This window comes from Maylandia zebra, linkage group LG13 (assembly GCF_041146795.1).
Source record: "Maylandia zebra isolate NMK-2024a linkage group LG13, Mzebra_GT3a, whole genome shotgun sequence".
Taxonomy (NCBI): Eukaryota; Metazoa; Chordata; class Actinopteri; order Cichliformes; family Cichlidae; genus Maylandia; species Maylandia zebra.
The window spans coordinates 17,675,033-17,689,910 of NC_135179.1; positions in this window are offsets into that span (position 1 = coordinate 17,675,033).

A 14,878-nucleotide genomic window follows, 5' to 3' on the forward strand; every position below is an offset into this window, starting at 1 on the left:
ATAAGACCTTTTCCTTCATTTCTGGGATTGAGAGGACAACACCCAGTTTTCACACAATGCATTTATTGTAACACATAACTAACAGCAAAACAAGACGCCCATAAATAGGACAGCCGTGTCGTACGCTCACACAAACACACCCATGGAGGATTTGTAAGAGTGCCAGGTACCTGCAGTGTGTACAGCTTGATGTGTGATTAACAAACTGTCATGGTTAGTGTGTTACTTGCGTAATGCTATCGTGGATAATCAGTGTCAACAGGAGGAGCCTGTTCTCTCAAGTGGCACATTGGAATGAGTAGTGTAAAATTTACAGGTTAATTTCAAAGGGCCCGCTCTGAAATGTGGATATCACAAAGCGGTTTTATGTTAAACGACAGAAGTGCAGGCTTAGTGCAGCTTTTTGTGTTTGACGGAATTTACACATTATCAAGACTCCCACATGGAGACATTTAGCATAAAGGGCTGCACCAAAAGGAGCAGGAAAAAATGTGGTAATTTCATCATACCTTTCTCGGTTTTATCTTCTCTACTAACATCTAGAGAAGACTGCTTTGATAGACAGTGTGATGGGCGCAAGCCATTACTTTTCTAGACTACACACTTTGAAGCCTAAACATTAGTGTTTTGGCTGATGTCATGCCGTGTAAACTAAAAGTTACCTTTACTGGAAAAGAGTAGTACAAATTATAATGGTTATAATGACAGAAAATTCTCAGTTAGTCCAGTTAGCAGCATGTTACAATGTTTGGCACTTTAGAAGCCACCATTCTTGTCTTTTGAAATAAACAAATGTGTGTATATCTATCTATCTATCGGTAAAATGGTAAATGGCCTGTATTTATATAGCGCTTTACTAGTCCCTAAGGACCCCAAAGCGCTTTACATATCCAGTCATCCACCCATTCACACACACATTCACACACTGGTGATGGCAAGCTACATTGTAGCCACAGCCACCCTGGGGCGCACTGACAGAGGCAAGGCTGCCGGACACTGGCGCCACCGGGCCCTCTGACCACCACCAGTAGGCAACGGGTGAAGTTGCCTATATTTGAAGGAGAGGCTTATCTACGGTGGCCCTGAGAGGCCAAACGGACTGCAACTTAAGAAAACACCAGCAATAAGAAAAACGCTGCAAAAGCACACAAAACACAACGGAAACAGGAAAAACGAAAACAGAAGTAGGAAAAAAACACAAGGGAAGTGTTTCTGGGGAGACAATAACCCGACGGACCAGTTGCAGGAACCTACAAGATGGTAGGCGTGTTTTATCATGATTCATATGCTACTGGTGACGGATTTTTAGGCTAATAGTTAGGCTAGCACATTTACCGCTCATCTTTTCTTTCCTCACAAAACCGACAGATCCTCCCCTTCTTTTAAGTGTCTCCCAGCGCAATTCTAAGCATATTTTGGTTCCTGCAACTGGTCCGCCTAGTTATTGTCTCCCCAGAAACACTTTTTTCCTTTTTCTGTTTTAGTTTTTCCTATTTCCGTTGTCGTTTTTCCTACTCTGTTTTGTTTCCCCCCCCCCCTATTTCCGTTGTGTTTTGTGTGCTTTTGCAGCGTTTTTCTTATTGCTAGTGTTTTCTAAAGTTGCAGTCAGATTGGCCTCTCAGGGCGAACGTTAATATGTTGGTACTAGCTAGAAAAGTTGGTTATCAAGCCAACACAGAAGTGCCTTAAACCTGCATTTTAAAAAAAATGTCCTTAATGTCATTATCATCTGTGCATTTTCAGAGAAACATGAAAATATACAAAAAACAAGTTTTTCTGTAGCAAACGGGGGTTTATCACATCCAATATGACGAACAAATTGCAAGGAACATATGTATGATGTCACGAGAAACCTTGAAAGATGACTTGAACTCTGTTTATAGTTTACTCTCAATTGCTTGTTTTGGATCACACCCTATGAAAGCTGGGATAAACTCCAGCGCCCCCCTCCCCGGAGAATCTGATAAGGATAATTGGAAGACGATGGATGGATCTTCTTCCATGTTTGAATGATGAAAATTATTTAAGCCTGTGAAGTCCGACTGCCTGGTAAGGTTACATTTTGGGGAGATCCTTTGGTCAGACTTAATCCACTCAGTCCTATATGCATGTGTATAGTCCTCTCTATTGCCCTCTGTCTGTGCTACTTTTGCTAGTTTGCTGCAGCATACTTTTGCATTCCCTCTCTTTATACACCTGACAGAAACACTGAAATCGCTTTATAAGCAACATAATTAAAACAAACAGCATGGTAGACATACAGACTATGACTGACATGGCCCTTGTTGGTTAGATTTGAACTGTGTTGTTGTTCATACTCACTCATCTGTTTGTGCTCTGTGTAAAGCACTTACTCCCCTAGAAATAACCTGACAGGTGACTTAATCTGAGATTAAAACAACGATTCTATTCATAGACTCGATTTGCTTCTCAGGGGAAAATGATTTCCACAGATCTTTCTCCTTTCTGGTGAATCAAAGCTGTACATATTTGATAAATATCATCCAAGCAGAGACAGATGAAAGGGATTTCAGTGACATATGAGGATAAAAAATAGATTTTAGCTTGCAGACATCAATCTTTCAGTATATCAAGGTAACCTTCAGAGCAGAATGTGTAGAGAGGTGCATGAATTGTCTAGGTGTGGTTGATGATTCCCTCTCCTCTTGTTCTTCTCTTTTGTTTCCGGTGGCTCTGCTATCTCTGCTCCCCTTTCTCCTGTTTATTCGTCGCTTTAGACACGAGCAGCCCTGCTTTGTCTTTCTCGAAGAAGTGTGTCACTGAGCCAAGTGAGGAAAGGACAAATAGCTTTACATGACTGTCTGCTGATTATTACTCACTGTTTTGTAATGACAGTACAATATAATGAGTATAGTGGCTGACACTTTCCCCTAACAATCAGAAAATCCCTGGTTTGATCCCAGGAGGAGACACAAATGCGTTTGAAGCTGTGCCAGAAAGGGCATCCAGTGTGAAATCTGCAAAATATGCAGAGCTACCCACTATGGTGACCTCTTGTGACTATAGGAGAAGCTAAAAGTAGCTTTGGTTGAGGTGACTTTAAAGTTTTTCGTCTAAAGGTTCCCCATCAATCCTCCTCATACCTGCTCGACTGTCCATTTGAAGCCTCAGACTGTGATATTGAAAATGTCAGTCACACAGACAGAGATATGAGAGTTTTGACGGTCAGGATAAATTTAGAGAATCTAGTTTCACACACACGCACACTAAAACAGTACAGACTATGCTGCTGAGATTGTCGCAGAGTCATCTTTGACTCCTTCACAGTAGTCAAGATTAAATGGCTAAAGAAAAGCGAACCAAACGTTAAGTCTCTTCATTGTGATGCCGCTCAGAGCATGCTGTTGTTTCTTTGTCCAGCCACTGTATAGCAAATAATGCTCTAAATATCCAGCCTCATAAAAATGTTTCCACTCTGAAGAGGCTGTTTGGATGTCACCATTATAGGAAGCCTGTGTATTAGACTGACAAAAGGAAAAGCGTGACACACTGCACTTTTCTTCCCCAAAACAAACAGATACTGTGCTTGTTCAGGCCAACAAGCAGATCCCTTGCCTCCTCCCGGACCGGTTTGACGCCAGAAAAGCCACGCGTCTCTGCTGTCACACACGTAACACTGGCATATCAATCAGCTCTTTATCTGCTTCCTCCACATGACAGAAACAGAAAGGCATGTGCCTGTCAAAAGTCAGAGAGGTTATTTTGCTCTGAATACCCCTTGAGATCTTGATAGGAGATTAAATGATTGGTTGAAATATCCAACTGGCCTTTAAAGCCTATTGGTTATGTTGTAATGGGAGGTATGCTGAATAAACCACTGCCGGTGCAATTTTCTGATTTTTCTTGACAGCAGCCAACAAAATCAATGCAAAGGCAGCTTTTTTTTCCTTTTTTCTAACAACAAATTTATCAAAAGATCCCCCAGGGTTCTCTGTTCATGCAGTGGGAATGAAGGAAGTAACATGAGACTGAAATTTGAGTTGCAGCTGCTACCAGAGAGAGTGCTAAGACACGCCCAGGTGTCCTAGTGACACATCACAATGACGTCTGACACACACACACACACACACACACACACACACACACACACACACACACACACACACACACACACATATGTTGAAATGTCTTCTTAAGCTACATTTCCACTGCAGAGAGATGTTTTGATTGCAGCTCGCTCAAGTTTCACCTGAAACTCAGTGAGTAATATGAGCAACACGTGATGCTGTTTATCTTGTTTTCATTATAACAGTTTCAGATTCAAACAAACACAGAGACTTCCTCTCAGGTGTTTATGTGTGATTGTGCTCATGTAAGAGGGGATTCATACACACAGGCAGCTGATATGTCCTGGACAAACGGAAACTAAATGTCTAATCTTTGACCTTTGGACTTTTTGGACTCTGTTGACACTTGGAATTGTTGACAGAGTGTAAACCAGCTCGGCACATGTAGTTAAGGCTATCTGTCTTTGATTTGATATGTAAAGTGCAACCAGCAGGAGTGAACACGTGTTTTAAACTGGAGATACATTTTATGGATCTGTAGTCATGATGCTTGGGTCAGTAATCAGTGAGATTTCAGCGTGTGTGTGTGTGTGTGTGTGTGTGTGTGTGTGTGTGTGTGTGTGTGTGTGTGGCTTAGAGCTATGAACCATGTCAGCCTTTGGACTGTGGGCTGGGCTCACGCCATGTGGTGTTTCATTCTCACTCATGTGGCGCCATCTAGTGTTTTTCTCCTCTGTCTTATGTCAAATGCACCGAGCGCTGTTTACCACTAGAGGTCGTTGACAGCCTGCTTATAGAGCATACACCTCTGCTAGCACAAACTCTGATATTGTCTACCTTTACAAGTTTAATTGTAGTTTCTGTTTGCAGAAGACACACCTCGTACTTGTAAATCTCTAAAGAAAATGTAACAATCGGTGACGCCTTTCATTTTACTGGTTTGTAAAGACTTATGCTACTGTAGGTATCACCTCTTTCTATTTGTTTAGTTCAGCATGTAGTGAAAGTTGTAAAAGTCTTTGTTTTAACCCGACTTTATTGCTGAAGTGTGGCAGTTATGTCTGAGGCGATTTCCTCCGATTGTGCCAGGCTGTCATCGTACCAACGCAACTCCGCTGGACAGAATGAAACAGGGCTGGCATAATGAATAACAGACTGACCTCGACCTGCCATCAATCCTTCATGTGTGCAAGCGTCCAAACTCATGAATGTGTCACTGAACCAAGGTGAAGCAGAACTCCTGTCAGCTTTGAAGGTGACCATGCCCTCCAACCTTCCTGTGCAAAAACACAATTAACCTTCCCCAGAAGCGGTAAAGAATCAACACAACGTGTTACTGTCCTAGTTTTGTCTCCTGAAACGTTTACTGTTCGTTTCACATTAGGAATTAGATGTTTTTACTGCAGACAAGCAATTTTCTTTACTTATGCAAGGCAGCAGCTAAAGTTTAAACGATATGTATGTGGGCTTTTGTGTGGCCACAAGTGACGACTAGGGTATGACATTGAACATTTTATGACATTAAAACGTAATGGTTCAAACAGGTACTCAGACTCTTTGTTTATTATATAACCATCTCAATGAGGTAATACAAAAAAGTTAGGACGCTGTGTAAGATATAAATAAAAACAGAATGCAATGATTTGATCAATTAAAATCATACTTTTGTTGACAACAGAACACAGAGAACACAAGATGCTCTTTTTATACTCAATCATGTTACTGACCTGTGGAAAATTAACCGAACTAGTTGCAAAATGTTCTTCCAGCTGTTTCTTTTTAGCACCACTTACTTTTCCAGCCTTTTGTTGCCTCTGTGTTGACTTTTTTTGTTCTATTGTAAATTAAAATATGAGATTTGCAAATCATTGTATTCTGTTTTTTTTAAAGCTTAAATAAAAGCGTCCCAACTTTTTCTGTGCATGACTATACAATATATTGTAAAAAAAAAACCAAAGAACAAACAAACAATGAATTTGAATTTGTAATGAACTACAGCTAAAACTACAGTTTTCCTTTGAAACATAGTGAATCAGAAAAAATACTCAAGGAGCTAAAAATGACACCACGTAAGTAAATGTACTTTCTGTGTTTTCTCCACTAAGTAAAATTAGTGAACTAAACTAAGAAAAAAGAGGCGAGGCTGTTTAGAAGGAAGCAGTGTTGTAGACAAATGAATGTGCAGTGTTGCACAGCCACACCATGCTAAGAGGGGGCAAGTTGGACTGGTGGCTGGTTAACTAACCAGATCGCTCTCTTGTTGAACAGTGGGCGCCCTCCATTCATAAAAACAGTCTTACTGCCTGAATATAAAATCTCTTTCACGCTAGTGTGAGTGCAGCCCTAATGAGTAAGACTAGATACAGACACACATTGACACTGAAGTTGTGTCGGGGTCCTGGCTCTTGTTTCACTGAGTGTGAAACACAATCAACAGCAGGAGGGAAAAGGCAATTTCAGGCTTCAGCGACAAGAACACTTGTCTGTATTTCAGTATCATTCTCATTTAGGGTGGATGGAGAAATCAGACGCAGTGTGTGTCTGCGTGCTCACGCGCGTGCGTGTGGGTCTCATTTCTGCTGACTTACACCATTTCTTCCCTCTTTCCATCATATTGTGCGGCCATTTATTGGAAGACACATGTTGCCAGCGCTGTCTAAACACTGTCAAATTATTTCCCTGGAGCAATCTTTGCCCCTGACAGTCACTGTCTCTCTGTATAACGCTGATGGTGGGTAGCAAGCACACTGACCTAATAGTCAGTGGGTAGTCTGATAGTCACATTAAATCACAAATATTCATTCGTTTACTTTTATTCTTTGCAGCAGCCTAAATTTTTTTTATGCTAACTTGAGAATGAACATGTATTGCACCATTTAACCGATAAACAGAAAAGCTATACAAATATTTTTCACAATGCATTTCTACAATAATAATTTTGTTTCATTATTTAAGTTTCTAACAGGACATTTTGTCCACTCAGCAAATTTCTGTTTCAGTCTTATTTACCCTGAATCAAAACTGAAGCCACTCTCTCACCTTACCCCATTTACATTCCCTTGTATTCACAAAGATCACATTTTGCCACTAGGAGGAGTGCTAAAAAGTCAAAACTATTAATTTCTTCCTAAGAGCTTTATATGAAGCTGCTAAGAGAAAATCTTGGTAAAAAATCCAAAAACTTAGAGATGGCCAGGTTTGACTCCATCAGCTGTGAATGACATGTCTTCGGATGGTGGGAGGAAGCCGCAAACTCCACACCGAAAGACCCCAGCCTGATGGTGGAATTGAACTCAGGACCTTCTTGCTGTGCGGCAACAGTGCTAACCACCGTGCCGCCTCACTTGTTCAGGCTTGTTTTTTAATTGTACTGTCATAAACTTTAACGTTTAACATGCTGACTGAGACCTCTAAAGACTCTGAGTGTTGCACGGTCTGATCTCAGGGTGCAACGTTCACTCCCGGAAGAATAGTAGCGTTGTGTCAACTCACACCTGAATGCTCCAGATGGGCAAACTGCCAAAGCTTCAGCTTTTTAAGAGGTGCTCACATTTTCTTGATGTTTAATTAATCAAATGATTTCTATTATGAGCACCTGGCTGCTACTTACCCTTTTAATTCCTATTGCACAGTCTTGATAAACCCTTGTCACAGTGTTTGAATACACCTACCACACTTAAACCTGCATGTTGGTTAAACAGTCTGTGTGGGAGTGAAATATTTTCAAAAATACAGAAAAACATATATTAACTCCAAATGCATAATGACATGAGATTCATATCCTCGCGGTGCTTTAAGAAAGGAAGGACAGAGTGCACGAGGAGCAGAGTACAACTAACTGCTGGTGTAACTCAACAGGAAAGGTGGCAGACCAGTCTTGTCGGCAGGCTGGCAGGGTCAAAAACACAGAAACCATTGCTTCCTGTGAAGTAAGACCCACTGCAGACTGAACCAAGTATGCAGAAAAGACTTTAAAAGGGTCTGTTGTAAAAGGCATCCAAAAATGCACATAGGATCCAAATACTATCTAACAAAGGAGTGAGGTCTGAAAACATAACTGTGTACATGGGAGTTAGTGGGAAATTGGAACCAGGTGAGTGTGGCAGGGAGGCGCCTAATGGAAGTCTGAGGACATCTGGTGGCAGGAAGGGGTGTTACTACTGTTACTACTGTTTGTTAATAGAGCAGAAATATACTTTGAATTCTGCTGTTTGAAGTTGACTTTAACTGATAGATTTTTAAAATGAAAATGTATTTGTGATACAGTCAGTGCAGGTCTGTGAATTGTGTATTTAAAATATAACATTGAACATTTGCTGGTAAAATTCAGGTGCTGTTAAAACTGAGAAACCGAAAAAATAATGAAATGTGATACAGTCAAGTACCACATTACGAACAAATAAGTTGAAATGGATTTGAGATGATTTTAACAAGTCAAAAATAAACATTTAAACATTTTAATTACATAGAAAAATCGACAAAAACACATGTCTTGCATCCCTTACCATCACACACAGACGCCAGAATAGAAACAGTAGAGGAAGGATGATGCAGAGATATCAGTTTTAAAACCCTCACTGACTCTGTGTACTCACCTGCACACACACAATTACCTATAGAACTTATGTTATAAGGACATAGTCAAGTGTTTGGACTTGCCTCTAATTTGGGAAATGCATAAATTCATGCATAAATCACCGTACATAAAATTTTTTTACCATGAAAACATGAAAATTTATTTCAAGTCATCTGCATGTAACAGGATAAGTTGGAGCGATGGTAGCGTTAGTTTAGGCGCACGTGTGTGTGTTTGTGTGTCCTATAAGACAGAGATGTTTAATTGAGTTAGAGGATCGTGCTTCAATCCTGCATTAATGTCCCAGTGGACTGTCTGAAAGGCAATGGAAGGGTTTGACCCAGTTAGACACACGCACGCACACGCATGCACGCACACACACGCACACACACACACACACACACATACAAAGAAATACACACATGCAGCACAGCAGCGCACAGACAAAAGCCACACAAAACTGCAGCTTAAAATGATGAATAAATCTGGGTGGGAGTTACTGCTCTGGTGATTGATTATCAGAAACAACAGTACCAGGTGCCCAGTCAGCGGGGAACAATTAATGACTTTGTGTGTGTGTGTGTGTGTGGTTGAGAGCCAGTATTGGTGAATCCACTTGTTACCTTCGCTTTAAGCTACAGTGACTGCATGTTCCTGTGAGATCTGCATTGCAGCAGTTGCAGCCGTCTCGTCACCATCTCAATACCTGGCTCAATAACCGACGATGCAGTTAGTCAACTGGCTAATGGGAACAAGCCCTGTGCTTCACTAGAGATCCATCGATTTTTATGAGGGAGCGAAAAGCCATCAACTTTAATCACCGAGATCTGTGGGGAGGTCTCACATTAAGCTGCTCTCATAAAAAAAAGAAGAAGAATTTGGAGAAATGTGCACAACAGCAGAGAAACTGAAGGTGCCAGCAGTTCAAGTAGTTCTGAATCTTGTGCTTACTATGTTTTACTGTTTGCTGTTTTTCTGAAAGTGAAGGTCAGAGCATCCACAAGGTTAATATTAGTGCATTTCTGGGTTTTACAGCACCATAGAAACCTTTTTTTGTTTTTCCTTTATGAATTCTCTTCTTTCCTTGCTCTCTGATTAAGGTCTGTTATGAGCCCATGGCTGACCCTGAGGCTTCAGTAAAAACACGAGTATGTTCTTTTGTACTTTCCCAGTCCTTCTCTTGTGCTCCTTGGGTGAAATACGAAGCAGGATATGAAGATGAAATGATGTAGTCATCCAGAGGAGCCATTTGGAGGCTTCACCAGAGGAAAATAGTTGCAGGGTTCAGCGGAGGACATGGGAGGAGCATGACAAGCATGCTTTCAACAAATTCTTCTTTTCTGATGGAATTAGAGGAAACATGCAACTCCACATGAAGGGAGATTTCTTTCTTTCTTTTTTTTTTGAGAAAAGCAAAGAGCAAGTGGCTGCATTCCAAGAGCTATTAAATAATCCTCGGATTTATTGAATGAGATTCAGTGATTGAGGCTGATCGGCCTTTAATTATTTCCAGATTTCCTTTCTATTGGACGAAAATGAGAAATGAATGAGGACAGATGACTATAAAACCTCCCCTCAATTCTTTCCAGTCTTTGTTTCGGCATCCAAACCCACCCCACTCTTTCCTTTGCAAACACTTATGTAATAACGGCTCACACACATAAATGTGTACATGCTTTGAATTATTTCTCAGGCCTTGACTCTAATAACAATTCAATATTTTTATAGCCTTCTGTTATTGAATAGAATTGCCCGGACTGACCCTAAAATATCAAAATACAAAGGCAGACTCGCTGTCTCCACTCGCCGTTATCCAACTCCCACGAGAGAAGCTCCTGGTCTTTGCTTTCTGATGGTGAAAAGAGGGCTGTTTAGAGCTCAGTGTGGTGTGGACACAAACAGAGAGGAAAAAAAGAAAGTACAGGCTCTGGGAAAGAGATGTTGCTTAAAAAAAAGCAGAGGGGGTTTAGAAAAGGGGAGGGTGGATGGAGGGTTTATAGACTCTAAAAACAGATGCTCCCTTGACTGGCCCTGTCTCCCCACATTAGTGCAGTGTACCCTTTTTCCTCTCCTCCTGTGCCATCCCTCCATTCTCTTGTTTTTCTTCCCTACTTCACCCATGTACCTCTTACCTCCTTCCATAAAAGCTATCTCTATGTCTCTCCTCACCTCGCTTAAACCTTAAAACTCGTCGCAGCAATGTGTTACTGTTTTCTAGCTTGTAATTCACTCACACGGAGAGAATAATGGATGTGAGTAATGAAAGTCAACTTCCTGATTCAGGAGCCCAAGTCCATCGAGAAGGGGGGTTCCAGGGGAACGCCCTGGTTTTAAAAAAATACAATTAAAAACTAGATGACATGATGAGCTCTCACATTAACTACAAAAGTGGCATAAGTGCAGCACAACAAGCACCCACGAGACTGCTGGGGTGGACTGAAAATTGTGTAAGAGTCCATTGAGCAATTACCCACAGGTCGCTGTTATGGTAGTCAGTCAATCAGCTGCCTCTCTTAGTCATTCATCCGGTCAGAGAAAGTGGGCAAAACTCACCAGTAGAGCACACCACATTGCCTTGACGTTTTTGTCAAAATAACAACATTATTTCAGAGGAGACAGAGGTAAATTGTTCCCTGGAGGAATATGAGCCACGCCTGCTAATTGCCTTCTTTCAAGAAAACGATAGCTGTTGGTGCCAAAAAAAAATATTGGACCTGCAAGATAAGTGCACTGCAGGTGGAGTACTTTACACGATTGCTCAAGTTTCTCGTTATTCGGATGGGTCATCCTCTATTTGCTTATTGCCTTTTGAACACACTTAATGACAAGTGTATCAGTCGCAATTGCAACAAATGTTTAGAGAGGTTGTTTTATTGTATTATCGGAGAGAGTTGTGACTTTCTCCATCAAACTTTTTTCAAAGCAGAAGCACAAAGACGAGCAGCTCAGCAGACTGAATGGAATGTGCTTCACAAGACATGGAGACATGCCAAAGAGGTCAGTATTGACTGCAATATCTACAGGATACAGAGCAGTCACTCGAATCAAAGCTGTTTCCCCCAGAGATATGACTCTGCCTATGCCAGCCTCTGCTGTCAGTCAAGAACCCAGTGGGGATATAATTTGCCATCATTCATTTTTACATTAAATTCACAGATAATCATGAATTAGCAATCTCAGCTCTTGTATAGAACTCTATTGATCAAAAGCTGTGCAAAATCGCAAACCAAAAGATTAATTCAGATTTGAAAGCAGAACCAAGTCAATTCAGTCTAAAGATTTTACTAAATTTGTGCAGATTTAACAGGGAAAGAGTTCAAAAAGGAGATATCATTTGGAAGAACTGAATAGGATTTGAAATATATTGTTTAATTAAAAAGCCTTTTGGAAAATAGACTCTAGTAAATCTAGATTGGACTCTAGATACTGGTGATAGTGAAGATAAAGAGAAAGATAAAGATGGAGGCTTGGGGGTGTGGATGACTAAAGTGAGGCAGAGGTGGGAAGGATGTGGGTAGCATGAAGAAGAACCTGAAAGGCAGAATGACAGAGATTTTTGATTGGCTTGCAAAAGTAAATGGCTGGACTAGAATAATGGTGTCAATATTGCGTTTGAAAGGATAGGAAAGAGAGAGTGATGTAAAGAACAGACTAGCCGCCTGAACAGTCAGGAAAGCAAACAGATGAGTAATTACAGATCTTCCCTATTGAACTTACAGATAACCTTCATTTCGGTGCAGGTACCTGTAACCTGTAAATTCGGTGCAGGTAACCTGTAACCTGTAAATTCGGTGCAGGTAACCTGTAAATTGTAAATATTGTAAAACGTTTCTTCTGTCATTTAATGGTCGGGCATTGTACAGCTACAAGCATTTCACCCCCATGTCATACTGTGTATGGTTGTGTGTGTGTGACAAATAAAATTTGAATTTGAATTTGAATTTGAAGGTACGTGATAACAGCTGGCTTCTCTCTTCCAGAAACTGGATGGGACACCTACTGGAGAGGTTAGGGTTTGGCATGAGGAAGACTTGGAATTTGTGCAGGAATTAGTCTTTCATACATAGTTGTTTGTGTTGTATTTACAAGTGGTGGGGGGCATGAACAGGTCAGTCATTTCCAGGTAGCAGAGTGGTGGGAAGTGGGCAGGCAGGTAGATAAGTGCAGGTAATGCTGTGTGTGTGTGTGTGTGTGTGTGTGAATGAAAACCTAAACGCAGACTCTCAGGCAGATATCAAATAAGAACAAACTTTTATTATAAGCGATGAAAGAGTCCAAAACACAAAGCCCATGAAAATCCCACTGTGAAGTATCCACAAGAAAGCTGAGAACCAACAAGGAGCACATGAGGATAATTACAGGGGGAAAAAACAAAGTCTTAAAAAGGCTGGGAACCTAACACAAAACTACAATATGATGCAACAAAGAACTAAGGCAAAAAGAGGCTTTAATACACAGAAACACAAAGGGCTAAAGGGCAATGAGACACAGCTGTGGAGCTTAACACATCTAAACTAAATCAGGGAAATGAGATGAGGAGTGGAAACCAAAAATACACAAGAGGCAAATGGTGCCAAAATGAAACGGGAAATGATGCACAATAGCTAACAGGGAACCTGAGACAGAACTAAACATTGGGGGAATTGACAGAGAAGGAAACGGTGATAATGTAAAGAATAAGCAAATTAAGAATCTGTTACGATACGCTGAGTGGCAGGCAGGACCCAATATGCAGGACTCCTGACACAACATAAACTTAAAGGCAACTTCGCTGCTGGAGCATACAGGGACAAATTACAAAACAAAACTTCGCTGGGGCCAGAATTTAAAAAACATCAAACTCAAAAGGAAAACCAATGAGACAAAAGGATGCAAAGCCGAAGACAAAGAACACGACACGAAGAGCTGGCAAAATAAGAAAAAGTAGCAGACTACAAATAATCCAAAGCAGAGTGCTCACTGAGAATAGACATGAACAAAAGCTCCAAGATTCAATAATAACCAAAGACCTACAACTCCAGCACATAATCCAAACATAATTACAAGAGCCTTGGAAATTATAAATGAGAAAACTCTTGACTGAGGACAAAGAATAACAAACTCAAAACACTGAGTCAACGACCGAGGAACCATGATAGAATCAAACTGAAGATATTTAATAATAAACAGAACTCGATAGACTAAAAACACAAAACACTAAATCAAAGATTCAGGCATGACATTAAATCCTTTAGCAGGTTTGGCCAGGGAGTGAAGGAATGAGCTGATTCTTATATGCTGCAAGTAAATGAACTGATGAAGAATAGGTGTGCCAGCTGAAATGTAGGAATGACACACACAAACACACACAAACACACAGCTCTGTCTACAGTGACAAAGAAACCGTGTATGACTCACAAGATGCTCCTCAGAGTTCAAGGATCCTGCAACAACATTTATGGCTCCCATTCTGACATACTGTAGCATATGGGATGACACTAAAGATGGATATCTGTGTGTTCATCCACATCTCCAGAGTGTCTGGGAACTGTCACACTGTTTATATCACCACAGCCAACACAAACATTTCCACAGCTGCTGTTTGAATCTAAGGCGCCACATTCTGTTTTTCACCCAGACACACATCTGTTTGCACGGACAAATAGTCACGAGACAAAGTTTTGTTTTTTCTAGGCACATTTTGTGAAGGTGTGTAGATAATTTAAGAGTAAAGTGTTTCTACTGCAAAGTCCTTGACCCTCTTTGAAACATGCTGGAAGCTGTTCTCGGGTTAGTGGCAGGAAGCAATAAGTCACCCGCCATCAATGCATCATCAACCTTCAACACATCCACTTTTGTGAACAGGCACTCTTCCTGTAAAAGTCTGAAGATAAATGCTTTTGGTTCTTGCTCAGACATTTTAAAGGTCAGTAAACTTTGAATCCACTAAGGTCACTGAGGCAAGAAATGTAATTATTCATGAAGTGCTGATGGCAATGAGCAGAAACCTATTGCAAGGCTCGCAGGATCTAAAATCGCAACTGCTCGGCTGACCGTTACATAATTTTAGTTTTCTTCACCACTCTTCTCATTCATCATTTCCCCAAATGTGCAGCTATCTCATCATTAACCTGGAGGGATAGACCATTTTCCTGCCACCGGATTTACACAACATGACAGTGCGCGGCCTGCAGCCTTCGCCTGACTAAAATAACCATCTGCACTCTGTTTTCTGGGACACGTGCATCCTAATTCACTCGCAGCCTTACTACTAACTACTAATACAGACACACGT